Raw genomic sequence first — 16158 nt, forward strand, 5'->3', positions numbered from 1 at the left:
CCTACTTCCCTGGTCTCAGCCGCCATGGCTCCTCTCCACAACCCTAAATCCCAGTTGTGCTGAAATACTTCCTTGGCAAACACTCTTCTATTTTTACCTCCATGGCCTTCCCTCTGCCTAGAATTCCCTCCATCCCTTCATCTACCTGTTGAACTCCTACTCATCTTTCAAGACCCAGCTCAACTGGCACATCCTCCTTAAAGCCTTTCTGATGTCACTGATCATTCCCTCCTTTGTGCCTCTACCCAGAGCTTATTTCTATCACTACATCATTTTTTAATAATCTGTTCACATATTTTTCTCCCAGACCCCACCGTGAGCTTCTTAAAGACAGATCTCCTTAGATATAGCACAGTGCCTGGCGCATAAAACATGATCCATAAAGAGCCAGTTCATCACAACCTGAATGAACAAATGACTCCCTTCTCTGTCTTGGGACTTGGCTGCTGTCCTCTGTTAAACCTGCCCCCTTCTTACTACAGCTCCCCCAGATGGCTGATTTGTGATACCTCCTTGCCTCTCTTGTCTCCTTCTGGCTGTTCCTGATGTTCATTTTTAACCAGAGTTCCCCTCCGCCAGAGGGAGGGAGTACTCAGGGAGCTCAGAGCATGACTGAGCTGTCCTTGTCCACTAAGAAGCCCCAAGGCCAGAAATGGCAGCGATGATCCCAGTGTTAATGGGGAACCATGGGGCCTCACTCTGCATCTCTCTAAGGCCTGAGCGGAAGGAGCTTCTTTCTGCTTAGCTCTAAAATCTACCAGTTATTTTGAGTCTCAGATTTGAGATCTACTAGAATCCCTGTCTGCCCCTTTCCATCTCAGGGCCTGATTGTCATAGGATCTTGAGGGTCTTGCCTTGAGAATTCTGACCCTGCTTTTATTCTCTAGGGGAGCCCAGGCTTTCCTTGGCTGTTCATCTGTCACTATGGTGGGGGTGCTTGGTGGTTTAGTTGCTCAGTCGTGTCCAACTATTGCGACCCCGTGGACCGTAGCCCGCCAGACTCCTCTGTCCATGGGATTCTCCAGGTGAGAATACTGGAGTGGGTTGCCATTTCCTTCTCCAGGGGATCTTCCCAGCCCAGGAATTGAACCCGGATCTCCTGCATTGCAGGCAGATTCTTTACTGACTGAGCTATGAGGGAAGATCAACTATTTCCCTTCCAAATAACTTCTCATTCTCCCTCTGTCTCTCCCTCTCTCTGTCTTCCCCACCTCCTTCACTGTACTGTTATCTGAATCTAAACATGTCCTTTATTCTCCACCCCCAAATTTTGGGACTTGTCATTCCTTCTTTTCTGGTACCTTTATGTTCTTTCCACTAGCTAAAACCCAACTTGTTCTTCAAGGCCCATTTCAAATATCACCTTTTCCATAAGATCTTTTTTCATCCCTATTCCAAGCCCCACAGACTCCCTCCCTTCTTTGAGTGCCATAGCCCCCTGCACTTTTTCTTGCAGCCCTCACTATGTCTACCCTGTGTTGACAATGTTTTCTCTAATCCTCTTATAAAAGTGTAAGCTTCTGGATAGAAACTGTTCAGGTTTACATCCTGCACAATGCTTTGTCAGAGTAGGTGCTCCATGAATATTTATTGCATTGGATTGAAATGCCTTGAGAACCACGATCATCCATATTCATTCCTTCATTCACTGAACAAACCCTGATTAAGGAACATCTATGACTCCGTCTTTCATAAATTTGTCCAAAGACTTTCAAATTCATTTATGTTTTCTGCTAGACCCACCACTTGGCTTAATGAATGTCTTGGGTTTACTAGCCCCTGTGTAAAACAGCAGTCACCTGTGTTCACCCCAACTGTGCTCAAGTTTCAAAGCAAACCCACTTTGCCTAGGGTTTCAGGATTTCATGAGTAAGTCTCCAGTCACCTTCCCTACGCTATTTGTGATTTCCTGCACGTCCCCCAGCAGCCCTCACGTATGTAGACTGGAGAGCGAGTCATTTAGCCTTTCCTACCAAGGAGATTTTGCAGCCCTGGGTCTCCTCCAGGACAGGACAGAATGACACAGAGGAGCCCTGCAGGTGGGACTGCCCCAGCTAACCACCTTGAGCAGTGTGTCTCCCTACTTTAAGGTCTTATTCACGGTTCTCTTCGTCTCCTGGCCAGCAGCCTCGGGGAACTGTCTAAATGAAGAAGAATTTTCAGGTTCTTTGCCAGAACTGTGGCTGGCCATGCAGAGTGCAGTACTGGAGACGGGGTTTTGATGTGTTTATCACAAAAGGCACTGTCTTGCACTTGCCCACATTTAATTGAGTCTGTACCCTTTTGCCCTGAAGTCTTCCTGCCAACTAGGTCCTGGAGGCTTCTGGAAAACAGCATCTCATGGCCCGTACCCCACCATATATACATATACACTCCCAGGGTCATACCTTTGGCTGGGTGCCCGGGGTGCTTTACTGGGAGAGTCCTCCCACCCTGTAAAATAGCATTCTCTTTCATTTCTCCCTGTCCATCTGATCAGACACAAAACGTGTAAGACTTTGTCTACACCTTCAAAGACACAGCAGTAAGCTGGTGGGGGTGGGGGTGGGGGTGGGGTGGGAAATAGACATACATGATAGTACTATCAGCCTAGCCTTTACTGCTGATTGAGCTCTTTGTCAGGTACTTTACATACATTTATTATACTGAGGATCAGGTTTAACTCTTACAACATCTCCACAAGGTAAGTATTTTAACCTCATTTTACAGATGAAGCCAAGGCACAGAGAGGTTAAATAACTGCCCCAAGATCACATAGCTTGTAAGTTCACAGCTAGAATTTTTTCACAGGGGTGTCTTCTTCCCACGTCTGCGGTTTTTGCCACTGTGTTATGTGGTCTCAGCACACAACATGGTCAATCGCTGCTCGTGTTTTCCTTTCCTATCGGAAGGCAAGCACAGAGGGCACTGTTTGGCTCCCAGCCCCATGCACAGGGCCCGGCACATAGTAGATGTTCATTAAACTCCCGTTTCTTAGAATATCTCCCTCGGAGAGCTTCGCTGGATTTCCAGCCCTCCCTCCTCCCCGGCTCAGGGCAGGACACCCCAGGCCAGCCCTCCTCGGCCACCTCCACCCTGCTTCTGGAACTTCCTCCAGTGGTGACACTCCCGCATCCCCTCACTCCTCTGCTCTCCCAGCCCTTGGCTGTCCAGAGTTTCGTTTGCATTTTGGAAGCAGGGCAACGCCTCAGCCCCAGCAGGGCAGGGTGCTGACAGGAGCAGCCGATGGCCAGGATACCAGGTTTCCCCTTGCTAAGCTTTTTCCTAGGAATGATTTAAGGCCCCGAACAGATAAGTGAAGAGCAAACCCGCAATGAAGTCAGCACTCTGCTTATTAAGTGGAAAAAGCTGTGCTCGGCTTATTGAAATGTTCATTAGACAGATATATAGAGATGGGAAGGAGGAAGGAGGGGCGGGCGGCACCGCAGGATCAGGCTGTGCACAGCAGGCAAGGCAGGGGCTTCTCCGGGGAGACCTGAGGTCGGCCCAGAAGGAGCAGGAGTGGGGGCCGGAGCAGGTGGGCAATGCCTGCGAGGAAGAGGGGCCACAGCTCTGACTCACAGAGGAGAGCCGAAGGAAGGGGGTTGCCAGCTGAACTGCTGTCTCTGTGAGGGGTGCATGGAGAGGACTTGGCCCACGGAGTCGAGGCACCTCCAGCTCACTTTTGGGAATGCCTGTTTCTCTGCATCGAGTGTCACTCTCTTCGCCCAGGGACCCAGTTTCTGAAGCACTCCGGCCCTGTTCACTTGTCAACTGTGAAGGCAAGAGGGTGATGTGCTTTGTCAGGAAGACTGGGCCTGTACAGGGAAGTGCGCTAAAGCTGCCCCATTGCTGCCCCTGGAGAGAGCCTCCTCGGGCAGAGCTCCCCACCCCCCGCCTTGGCTCCATCAGCCCTGAGCTCCCTCCAGGAAGGGCTGCTCCTGGGGTGGGGGCTAAGGCTGGCTGGACCCCTCAGACCACACAGAGTCATGGCTGCTTCACACCCTCCAGGATCCCGGCTCCTTCCCCTTTAGCACCATCCAGGTAGCCCAGGCAGAGCTCAAACTCAGGGTGGGATGGCCTTTCAGAAGGCTGTGGCAAGTGGGAACCTGCTGGGGGGTCTGTGCCCCCAGCACTAGCACAGAGCCTGACCCTAAAGAGGGCTTTTTCCATGGCAGGTTGAGTTGGTTGCTGATTGAGTGAAAATGCTGCACCCCTGTCCCTACTTTCAGATAGTGTAAGAATCATGGTATGATTCAAGGACCAGGCACTGTTTCAAAAATGGAAAAGCTGCCCCAAGAATTTCTAATATCTTCTAATTCCTTTTTTTGCCTTTGTTAGTTTGGCAAAGAATAGAGGTGATGGTGACCATAATGATAAAAAGAAAAAAAAAAAGGACTCTGGCACGAAACTTGTGAGAATAGAAGGATAAAAATAGTATCTGTAGTATTTCAGAGTGTCTCCACAGACTTTATCTCATTTAATCCTCATTCACTTGTTCAACAAACACTTGTTGAGCTCCTTTCCCATGTCAGACACTGCCCAAGCACTGGGGCCACCTCTGTGAGCAAGACCCAAGCTGTCCCCCCTCCTCCGCCCCCCATGTAGCATATGGCCTTGTGGAGAGCAAACTGCATAATAATTCTGCATTGATTCTTTCATCCAGCAAACAATGATGCCAGGCTAGATTCCTGGAGCTGGAGAAATAAATCAGACATGACTCCTGCCCTGGATATGTTTATAGTCTATGAAGCACATGGACTAGGAAACACAATTATCAAACTCTGCAATGAATGCTGGAGAAGACGATGGCACCCACTCCAGTGCTCTTGCCTGGAAAATCCCATGGATGGAGGAGCCTGGTGGGCTGTAGTCCTTGGGGTCTCTAAGAGTCAGACACGACTGAGCGACTTCACTTTCACTTTTCACTTTCATGCATTGGAGAAGGAAATGGCAACTCACTCCAGTGTTCTTGCCTGGGGAATCCCAGGGACGGGGGAGCCTGGTAGGAGGCCGTCTATGGGGTCGCACAGAGTTGGACACAACTGAAGCGACTTAGCAGCAGCAGCAGCAGGAATGAATACACTGAGGTTAAGGAAGCCGTCCTGAAGAAGGCTGAGCTGAGTCCTTAGAAAAGAGCATATGTTTATTGGGCATTCAAGGAGAAGGAACTTCTTGGCAGACAGAACATCGATTTGGGGGAAATTCAAATCATTCCCAAGAGGGACGTCATGGAAATGGTGTTAAAGAGAGAGGCCCAAATCCAGAAGGAATTTCCATGCTAGCAGGAAATTAGTTAGACCCATTCTAAAGGCTCTGGGGGGGTCACCAAAGAGGAAAAGTCCCCTGGGCAGCAGTGGGAGAGGTTGTCTAGAGAGGCCGAGCAAATGCAGGGCCCATTTGGGGCCATCTCTGCAATGGGCTGAATGAGAGTTGGCACCATCTGACTGGGGTGGTGGCACCAGGAAGGGGTGGGTTGGGGGAGGATGGGGTGGCTAAAGACCTGCTGGATACAGGGACTGAAGGACTGAGAGAGGCTGTCTCCATTCACAAAGTGGGGAGAGCGCAGGGCCCGTGCCCGACCTGGGCAGACCCCGGGTGAGGGTCAGGGGCACTGCAGGGAAATGTGGCTGCTTCAGCCCACCAGGAAGTCCCCACCTCTGCTGCTCAGGCAGCTGACACCTGCTCCTGGGCCTTGATGACTCCATTTCCCAGCTCCCTCCCTCTGCCTCGCTGACTTTGGAGGTGATTAGTAATAAAACTTTAACAAGCATCCATAGGTGCGTCTCGCTGTCACTTTTATGAGGCCATTTCCTGAGCAAAGATATAGGAGTGCCTTCAGCCTCTCTGAGCTGCTGTTTCAGTCTCCGCCTCAGCCTTGGCAGGTCCCAGACAGCCACGGAGGCCAAGTGGGGGTGCCTGGAGGAAACTAGATCACAAGTAGTTCAAAGAAGCCGTGAAAGGCAGGTGCCAGCTCCCTTTACGCCCCCAGGGTTTCTTCTTAGGGCTGGAAATTGTCGCTGGAAAGCTGGGACCACTTTCCCTGCTTGGAGCATTCCAAATCCAGAGGGGCCTCGCTTCTCCTACTTTTCCTTCCCTACCCCACACAGCCCCTTCCAGCCTTGTCCTAGTGCTTCACTTTCTTGATTCATTCAATCTGTGTGTATTTATCCAAAGACACCATAGAAGGAAGTCAGGGAGCCAGTGAAGAGCCACAATGGCTGCTAACCCTTGGGCAGCAGGTGGCCTGATTGGGGCTGGAAATGTCAGATACCTACCAAGCAATCAAAATACACATGGTCAAAGTTCTCCCAGGCATGAATGAAGTGCAAAGGTGGGAATCCAGAAAATGGTACACACTACACTTGAGGAAGCCAGGAGAGTGGGGAGAAGATGGGTAGTATTTCACCAGGAACGGGACAATGGGCCCAGGCCTCACCAAATAAGAAGGATTTTGTGAGCTGGGGCAGAGAGAGCAGCCTTTTCTTCCCTGGTAAGGTCCCCTATCCGCAGGGGCAAGGCCAGGCTGGGCTCGTCCACCTGGAGCAAGCTCTAACTGGGCTGAGCTGAGGCTGAGCAGGGCCCCACACTGTGGGCCTCCTGCTGCAGGAGTGGCTGCAGTGGCGCTGTGATTGTGGAGAAAAGGGCCCCATGCACAGCAGCCGAGGGCTCAAGGGAGGCAGTGCTTTCTTCCCAGCCCTGACAATGCCTGTCCCAAGGCCATTCCAGGGGAGCGAGTCCAGAGGAACAGGAAGAGGGGAAGCCACTGCACTTGACGCTTTGATTCCTGCTTTGTCCTCAAAACGCCCCATCGCTGGGTTCTGCGTCCCATTTGTTTCCTGTAGTATGACCTGGTGCACAGACGCCTGAGATTGGAGAGACCCAGTTGCAAATCTTAGCTCCGGAATTTGAATCACCTGATAACACCCAAGGCAAGTTACACTCTCTGAACCTCCATCTGTAAAAGAGAGATAGAGCACCTACTTCAAAGGGTTGCTGTGAAGTTCAAATGAGATGATAGCTGTCAGGCATCTGGGACAGCATGGCAGGAAAGCTGACGGCTTGTTTGCCCTGCACCACCCGCTTCCCCTCCTCTCTGAATGCCCTTCAGTCTTGTTCTTGTGCTCCTTTTCTTCCACGAGCCCCTCGGGGTTCCCCAGGGCTAATGCCCACCCACGTTTGTGTGTCCTCCTATCTCTCTCCTGAGACCCACAGGTCTAGGCGCCTGTTAGATTCAGTTAACTCACCTTTTATTAGATTTTTGTCCTGGGAGAACTCTAGTGGCCCCTGTAGATTCAGAACTGGTGCCTGTCCTCAAGGACTTTTCTTTTAATCCCACAGAGTTTTACCTAATGGCCTCGGTTTCTTCGTGAAGTTATAATCGAGGTCGTCTGCTAAGAGGGGTGGGTGTGGGATACCAGAGTGTTAACAGCAGCTATAGGAGAAACAGTTCTCAAATTTCCTCTCCTTTCCACCCTTGTTATTGCTCCTCCTGTTCAGATCGCTACTACTCCAGTTCATCTCCCGCCTGGAATGTTGCTGCTGCTGCTGCTGCTATTGCAGTAGCCTTCTAACTCAGGTTTTCAACCTTGGCTGAATGTCTGAATCCTGTGGTGGAGATTTTTAAAAAATCTAACGCCTGGATCTTTCCCCAGAAAATCGGATTCATTGATCTTGATGTGGCCCAGACATCAGCATTTTTAAAGCTCCCCCATTAATTCTATTACACAGCCAAGGTTGAGAATCACTTTCTTGTCTTCCTACCTCTGTTCTCATCCGCTCTAATCTGCTCTCCAGCCCCATGGGTGGTCAGTGCGTGAGTGCTAAGTCACTTCAGTCGTGTCCGACTCTGTGTGACCCTGTGGACTGTAGCCTACCAGGCTCCTCCATCCATGGGATCCTCCAGGCAAGAATACTGGAGTAGGGTGCCATTTCCTTCTCCAGGGGATCTTCCTGACCCAGGGATCGAACCTGCAACTCTTATGTCTCCTACATTGGCAGGCGGGTTCTTTACCACTCGCACCACATGGGAAGCCCACGTGTGGTCAGGGGGATCATTATAAAACTCAAGTTTGGTCGCGCTGTTCCCTTGCTTCTTTGCCCTCCGATTTTCCCTTCTTCCATCCCTGTGACTATACCTGAATGAACTTTGTATCCCAGTCCCTCATTGGAGAGTGCCCAGTTAGTATTCAGTGAATGAGTGAACTAATGAATCCATAATCAACAAACCAACAGATAGTGATCTGCTCTGTTCCTAGGAATATGTTGGTGAATGCCTGCAGTTCACCAGTGAGCCAAGAGGATAAGGCCAGTTAGATACAAATCTGGAGGAAAGCTGGCCGGGGGAGAATGGGAGGGAGGGAGGAGGCAGTGAGAGGTCAGAAAGGCAGAGTTTCCTGAGAGGTGAATTATCAGAGGGACCACCACGGGTCGGCCAAGCACCTCAGCCAGGGAGTAATGGAGTTAGGGAGGAAGGCCCAGCAGAGCCAGAGAGCGATGGGAGCTGCTTAATCTGCCCCCAGGAAGTGCAGGCTGGGGACAAGCAGGCAGGAGGTAGCAGGCCATTCCTCAGCGGCTAATGCCCCCAGCCTAACGCGATTACCCCTTCCTTCTCCCTCGGCCCAGGCAGGGGGGAGGTTGCAGGGAGGGCAAGCATGCCCCGCAGCTCGGGAGGGTGGGGGGCAAGGCTGGAGAAATCCAATCAAGAGTTCCACTTCAGTATTAGCCTGAGCGTCCCATTTTAGCTAGAGGGGCTGGCAGAGCCTGGGTTAGGACCTGGACAGAGATGCTGATGGGAGGTCTGCGGAACCCTCCATTCCCTGCCCCTCCCTGGGTGCCAGTGGGACTTGATCCAGAGACTCCCATCCTTACTGTGTGACCCAGTCCTCTGGGCCAGCAGCCTCACCTCTTCTCTGAGGCCAACAGGCGACCTCGGGACTGGCCCCCGTCGCCACTCCTCACTCCCTACCTCAGCAGCCTCTCGTCCTCCCTCTGCTCCACATTGATATAAATGGAGGCTTCGGCTGCCTTTAAATAGTCCGATCTATCAGAGGGGCACACGCTGCCCATAAATCTGCCGGGGCTGATGGCTCCCTAAGTGGACTGATAGGAGCTATTTCCGGCAAGGTGTTCAGTTACTGTGCCCCTCCTGGCCCTCCCCCCAGCTTGCCCTTCCCCAGGGGCAGGGACCCTTTTTGTCATCTGATAATTGGCATTTTTTCACTTGCACTTGGTTCTACAGAGAGAGTGCAGCGCCCAGCCTGGCCCCTAACCAGATTAGCATTGGCTTTCAGAGAAGGCCCCTCTGGAGTCGACCTTCTCGTTCAAGGGATCAAGATCGAGCTGTTGGCTCAACAAGGAAGGGGGCTGAGGTGGGAGGAGAGTGCCCCGGGGAGCCGAGACTAAGTGGGGGGCGGGGGGGTGGCGCAGGACAAATGAAGACCCCAGTCCTGCCTCCATGCCTCCATGTCTCCAGCTAACCCTGCCTGTTTCCAAGGCCTGGGGCCTGCAGGGCATGGAAGGGACCAGATGATAGGCTCAGAGGTGAGGGTCTCCGTCTTAACTATTAGATCCATCTCCCCCTGGCCATCAAGGCTGCTTGGGGCTAGCCTTGAGTTTTTCCGTCTAGACATGACCTGTATTGAAGAGGGGATGGGGTGTCTCCAGATAAGTGGTATGGATCTGAGATAGAAAGCTGGGGAAGCCTCCGGGCTGGCTGTTACACAATAAGGGGGTCTGGGGAGCACATACATAACCTTAATTTGGAGAGTAACTGCTAATGGATGGATTTCCCTGAGGGAGGCTGGAGGACTCTGGAGCTCTGCCTGGCTTCCTGGCCCCATGGCCCTGCCTAGGGAGACATAGAGAGGCCCTTAGAGGTCACCCAGGTGGCCTCTGGTCAAGAGGTCACTATGGCCACTCAGAGAACATCACGAACATAGCCCTATTTCCCATCCCATCCTGCTGTTGTTTTTGGAGGGCAGAAAGCTGAGCCTGCCTGGTCATACAGGCCCAGGCTCTTGCCCCTGCCAACGACTCCTAGAGTATTTCTAAGGTTCTTGGGTCTAAAGAGGAGACAAAGCCAGAGATGGTAAAGGGCAGAGGAGAGCTAGTAGAGAATTAGCCTGGAGTGTGTCCAGGAGACACTCATCAGGACTTCTCTCCTGAAGTTTGGGTTCTCTAGAATGCGATCAAGTGGGTGGGACAGAGCTCCTTACCAGAGTGCAAGAGGTTGGGATGCTCCTGCTGTGGACTCAGATTAGGGAACCAGGACGATTCCATAGAAAAGTCTTGGAAGTATTATTTGGAACCGAACAAGATTTGCATATTACAGTGACCCTATTTCTGACCAGCTATATGGGACAAAGACCCAGGAAGAAGGTGAAGGGGAGGACCTAAGGGATCCTGGACAGGCAGAATCCTGGAACAGGGACACAGAGCCTTGAACCTGAAGGGTACCTTTTCTCCTGCTACAAGGAAGGGCCAAATACTCAGAGCAGTGACGGATTCACTCGCTTGTTCATTTGCTCAGTCAGTGCACTCTCGCCGTCAGCAACTGTAATCTGCTTTGGGCTGATGGCTGAAGGTGGGAATCTTAACCAGCCCAGTTCTTGCCCCAAGGAGCTAGAGTCTAGCAGGGAGAAACAGACTTGTAAACAGATGATGAAATCCAGCCTGAGAGCCCAGAGGTCCCAGGTAAAAGCAGCCTGGAGGGCCCACCTCACCCTGCAGCTCCAGACTCCAGTCAGACCGCTGGACATTCCCACCTGTTTGACCTTCACACTCCTCAGATTCTACTTATCCAAAACTGAACTTGCCATCTGTTCCCCCTCCAGTGTCCCCAGCTCAGTGAATGGCACCACAATGAATTGGTACTCAGCCCCCACAGCCAAAATTCCTTGATTCCCTCCTAACCCTCAATGTCCACATCTAACTAGTGATTTGTCAGAGTGTCCACTTTTCCCAAGGTAGATAACACCGTGCCACTCCTCTGCTAATCCATCCGTTAGCAGTTGCCCTCCAAATTAAGGTCATGTATGTGCTCCCCAGACACCATACTGTGTAACAGCCAGCCCCGAGGCTTCCCCACCTTTCTGTCTCAGCTCCATGCCACTTATCTTTCCTCTCATTCAGGGTGACATCTTCACTGTGGCCACAGGGTCCTACAGGTGCCATGTCCCCCCCCACACACACACACACTCTGCTCCAGCCAGACTGGCTGCCTGGCTGTTCCTCAAACATTCAATAATGCTAACAAACTCTTACTATGACATAGTATGTTATTTACACACAGACATTTGTGTACCTGTTCTTGACTCTGCTACTGTGATCTTGAGAACACTGAATTTATCTTAACTCTTGTTGGATAACTCACTTCTGTAACCCTGGTGCCTGGCACATAATAGATGCTTGTGTCACTTCCGCTGAAGAAATGAATGGGCAGATACGAAATGGGGTATCCCTGGATGGAGAAAGAGCCTGGAGAGGTGCACTAGTCCAACTACTCTGCAGAACTAGGAAAGTGTTTCTGTCGGGCCTGTTTTCTCCTGGACCTCTATCCAGATCTATGACAGTTGGAGACAGGGAGAGTTCAAGGCCGTGTCACTAAGACTGATAAGCAATGACTCCATGACTCAAGTGTGCCCCAGCATCTGAGCTGGGTCTTGACAGATGAGGAGGACAGTGGCCAGGCTGGGAACGAGTGAGGAAGGAGCTGTAGAGGCCGGCGAGGAGAGGTGTGTGAAAGGTCACTAGGACTGAGTCTCAAACTCTCTGGCAGACACACTGTGACTTGGAATCAGTCATCTCCCTCCCCTCTCTGCCCTTTTTTCTTTCCATTTTTGGAATGGGATGGGGGATTGGATGAAAAGGTTTCTGAATGCCCTTTCTTCTTGAGGGCTTCCCTGATAGCTCAGTTGGTAAAGAATCCGCCTGCAATGCAGGAGACCCCAGTTCGATTCCTGGGTTGGGAAGATCCCCTGGAGAAGGGATAGGTCTACCCACTCTTGGGCTTCCCTTGTGGCTCAGCTGGTAAAGAATCCGCCTGCCATGTGGGAGACCTCGGTTCAATCCCTGGAGAAGGGAACAGCTGCCCACTCCAGTTATTCTAGCCTGGAGAATTCCATGGACTGTATAGTCCATGGCGTCGCAAAGAGTCGGACATGACTGAGCGACTTTCACTTCACTTCCTTCTTGAATATTCTAGGATGCTATAAAAGTGTTTGGGTGCTGACTGACTGGATCAGGAAGCTCAGCAGAGGAGCCTGGCTTTTTGCTCTTGCCGTCAGAACAGTTTCTGAGGCAGAAAAGTTGGCCTCAGAACTTAGTCCATTTTAGGACTAGAGGCAAAAACTTCCTTCCTGCCCTCCAAACAGACTTTGAGGTTTTTGAAAATTGATGAAGATCAGCGACTTACTTGTGGGCAGTCTAGGGGCGTGGAGCTAGAGAGAGGTGACTGTGGCAAAGGCATTGTCCCCCCAAGGGAGGCCCTGGAGAGAGGCTTTTGTCTGTTTTTTAGACTAGCCTCTCTCCCCGCCCCGCTCTCCCCAAAAATTATTATAAAGAATTATTGCCATTAGTACGTCTTTCCTACTGAAAGGAGAAAATCGCCTCATTCATAATTTATACCCTCAATTACTATTAATAAAGAAATATTTCAGCAGAAAATCGCCTGGGAAAATTACACGTAACATTGCATTAACATTCTATTTGAACATTTTCATCACATTTGTTATAGAGTTAATAAGAGGGATACGGTCCCCTGACTTCTTCATGAAATTATGGGCTGACGATGATAGTTTAATCTTTTAGACTTTATATAATATATTCACTTTACTAATTGAGCTATCCAAGGAGCAGTTAGAGATGTTCTTAAACGTGGAGACAGAGGAATCAGGGCCATGACTTTGCTGCCAGAGGCACCGCCTGGCAGGGTGGGGCCCTGGATGAAGCCTGCTGACTTAGGCGCTAGCTAGCTGAGACCCCACCTGGCTGAGCCCAGGATCTTTGCATCACCTCCAGAGGCAGCATCCACCCTGGACCAGGAGAAAAGTATGGGGGATGCTGAGGAGGAACAGAGAGAAGGGGAGAAGGAAGGCCATGGGAGGTGAGAGGAGAAAAGGAGACAGAAGGGGCATTCCTTTCTAGACTCTTCATTCCACAGTCATTGACTTCCACGCTTTCTGCTTTCATTGTCCTGGGCCCCAGAGGGAGCTCACGCCCTAATGGTTTGTGAGATGGCACCTGGCGGTGGTCCTAGGTACCAAGAGCTCCTGGAAGGTCTGGTGTTCTTGGGATAATCCTAGGAAAGCCGTCGAGGTGGGGGCTGGAGAAAACGGTGCCCCTGAGGGCCATCCTAGCACAAAGGAAGGAAGATGGGTTTGTTTCAGGTCTTAACAGAAATGATGGGTGTATGTTTTGGGTAATGAGGTGGGAAGTAGAGCCAAGTGAAGACTGTCACTTGTAACTGCTTTAGTCAACGTGCTTTTTTATCCGTTGTCTCTGTGAACACCCAGCAATGCTGGGAAGCTGCCCCAGTGAGGCATGTAGTTCCCGCTCCCAACTCAGCTCAAATGTCAGGTCCATGGGGGCTTTTCTTACTTATCACTTTCCTTGTCACTCTCTGACTGATTTGGGGGATAACATGTATCACTTCTTAAAATGGCTTCGTTTTCTCCGCTGCTAGAGTTTAAGTTCTCGGTCAGTGCCATTCACTGTTAAGCGCCCAGCACCTAGAACAGGGTGTGTGTAGAGTGGGCACTTCATCCGTGTTTGTTAGACTGATGGAAATGAGGTGTAGAATGGCCAGATAATGAGCTGAGACCACATGGTTCTATCCGAGCCGAGAATAAACTGATTCTCCTTCCTTTCGAATTCACTTACGATGCTCAGCACCTCTTTTAATCTTACTCACCCACTATATCCGCCAATGGGAAGGCGTTCAGACCACTTCTCATCACCTTCATCGCTTGTATGGTGACACAGACCACCATCAGCCTTCCTTATACAACTGCAGTGGCCTCCCGGCTTCCTTTCTTGCTCTCCTACAATCTGTTCTCTATACAAAAGCCAGAGTAATCCTTTAAAACATAAATCAGATTAGATTAATCTCTTGCTGTAAACTTTGCCAGGCCTTCCTATCACACAGAATAGAATCCAGTGTCCTTATCTGGGCTCACAGGACCCCGTGGTCTGGCCCCTGGCTTTCTCTCCACCTCCATTTCCTGCCACTCACGTACATGTTCCCTTCTCTCTGGCCACATAGCCTGGTTGCTCCTTTAGACACCAAGTACATTCCCCACCAGGGCCTTTGAACTTGGCTCCTCTACCTGAAACACTCTTCCCACAGTTTCCCGTGATCCTGTTGCTCAGTTCATTCAGACCTTTGCTCAAATGTCACTTGTACAGAGAGCTGCTACCTGACCAGCTGCCATCACACTGGGCATCTCCTTCCCCTCCTTTCTTCATTGCACTTGTCCCTTTCGGACCTCCTATTATATTTTGTTTGTTGGTTGTCTGCCTCCACCGGTAGAAGGGAAGTTCCACATTCACTGTTGTATTTCCAGCACGTGGAACCATGCCTGGAACATGGTTAAATGCTCAATACATTTACTAAGTGGATGAGTGAATGTCTGCTCCACTTTTCTCTGCACACACTGTGGGTGGCCTCAACCACGCCCATGGAAGAACTACTCCAATATACCAATGGCTTCCGAGTCTAACTTTCATCCAAATCAATCTCCTGAGGGTCCAGCTCCCTTTCTAACAGCCTACTGGACACCTCCCCATAAAGATAGCTAAAGTGCAATTCAGCCAGTCCCCTGTATCCGTGGGTCCCACATCCACAGATTTAGCCAACCTCGGAATTTGTGTATACTGAGGACCTATTGTACTTTGCCATTTTACACCGTTTTACAGAAGAGACTTGAACATATATGGATTTTGGTATCCATGGGGGTTCTGGAACCAGTCCCCCATGGATACGAAGGGATGACTGTCCAGAATTGAAAGTATCGTTTTTCTCCCTGCTTTACTTCCCATTTCATGAAATGGCACCACAATCTTAGATGTCCAGTCCAGAAGCCTGGATTCATTTACTGACTCCTCCTTTCTCACCCACACATCCAAATCTCCAAATTCTATTTATCCAACTCTTTAACAGCTCTCAGATCTCTTCACTTCTCTTCATCTGCAAGGCTCCTAGCCTAATCCAGGCCATGGGCATCATCTCTCCACAGAATTACTGCATCAGCCTCCAGCTGGTCTCCCTGCCTCCAGTCTTCTTTCCTTCTAATCCATCCTCTACAAGAAGTTTTATGTTTTATCTAAAACGTAAATCTTAGAGTCAGAGATAAGGTACAGGTTTCTAGCTTGAGGAATTAGATGATAATGACTCCTATCACGTTAAATGGAAGAGGAGGCGGTCTGGGGACATGTGACATTTGACTGCCTTTGTGGCATTTTTTACTTTGACTGTCTCCTCCCACTAGGTGGCATAGATCATCTCATTCATCTTTGCATCCTCTGTGCTCTCAGCACCCAGCACAGTGCCTGGCACAGACCAGGTGCTCATGAATGTTTATTGCATGTGACTGTCACCCTGAAATTCATTAGAGAAAGGACTCCTTTGACATTCATGCCTCGATGGCACACACCACTACTATTATAATATTTATCACACTGTACTGTAATTCTTGTGTACTCGTGATTCCTCACTAAACAATGAGCCCCTCTTTCACAGCTAAGTCGTCAGTCCAAAGTGAGTGCTCAGTAACATTTGTCAGCTAAATGACAGACTGACTCTCTCCCTGGGACATTGTAACATTTCATTTACTGGTCCTTCTAACTCCTCCTGCCCAGCCAGCCTCCATGGCAGCGAGGCCAGCCATCCTGCCTGGCTGACCTTCTCTGTCTCAGCCATTTCCCAGCTCTCTTGATGTCTGTGACTCACTGCAACAAGGGTAGTTTTTGATCTCTACTATTGGCAACCATCACGGAGAATCTTCTCACCCCTTTTTTCTACAATATCAAGTAACCATGCTGTCAAGAGAAATGTCTGTCCATAGACTTTTGTCCTGTTGCTCTGCTTATGGAGAGATGTTCATGAGGATGGATGATATGGAGTTCACCAAGTAAACCATAAAGGGAAGAGTCTTCCCAATGGAAATCACACTAGATGGA

General features: G+C 50.3%; 1 protein-coding gene and 1 long non-coding RNA gene across 5 annotated transcripts in view; one reads left to right on the forward strand and one right to left on the reverse strand.

Annotated features, from left to right (window-relative positions):
- Positions 1-16158, forward strand: part of RNF220 (ring finger protein 220) — a 263034-nt gene that overhangs the window by 160671 nt on the left and 86205 nt on the right. The gene's annotated exons all lie outside the window — the stretch shown is intronic.
- On the reverse strand, positions 5112-14630 carry LOC138440694 (uncharacterized). The gene is made up of 2 exons (XR_011257092.1): positions 13892-14630; positions 5112-6937 (listed from the first exon to the last, which is right to left on the reverse strand). It is a non-coding gene; the product is annotated as an uncharacterized lncRNA (long non-coding RNA).

This window comes from Ovis canadensis, chromosome 1, assembly GCF_042477335.2.
Source record: "Ovis canadensis isolate MfBH-ARS-UI-01 breed Bighorn chromosome 1, ARS-UI_OviCan_v2, whole genome shotgun sequence".
Classification (NCBI taxonomy): domain Eukaryota; kingdom Metazoa; phylum Chordata; class Mammalia; order Artiodactyla; family Bovidae; genus Ovis; species Ovis canadensis.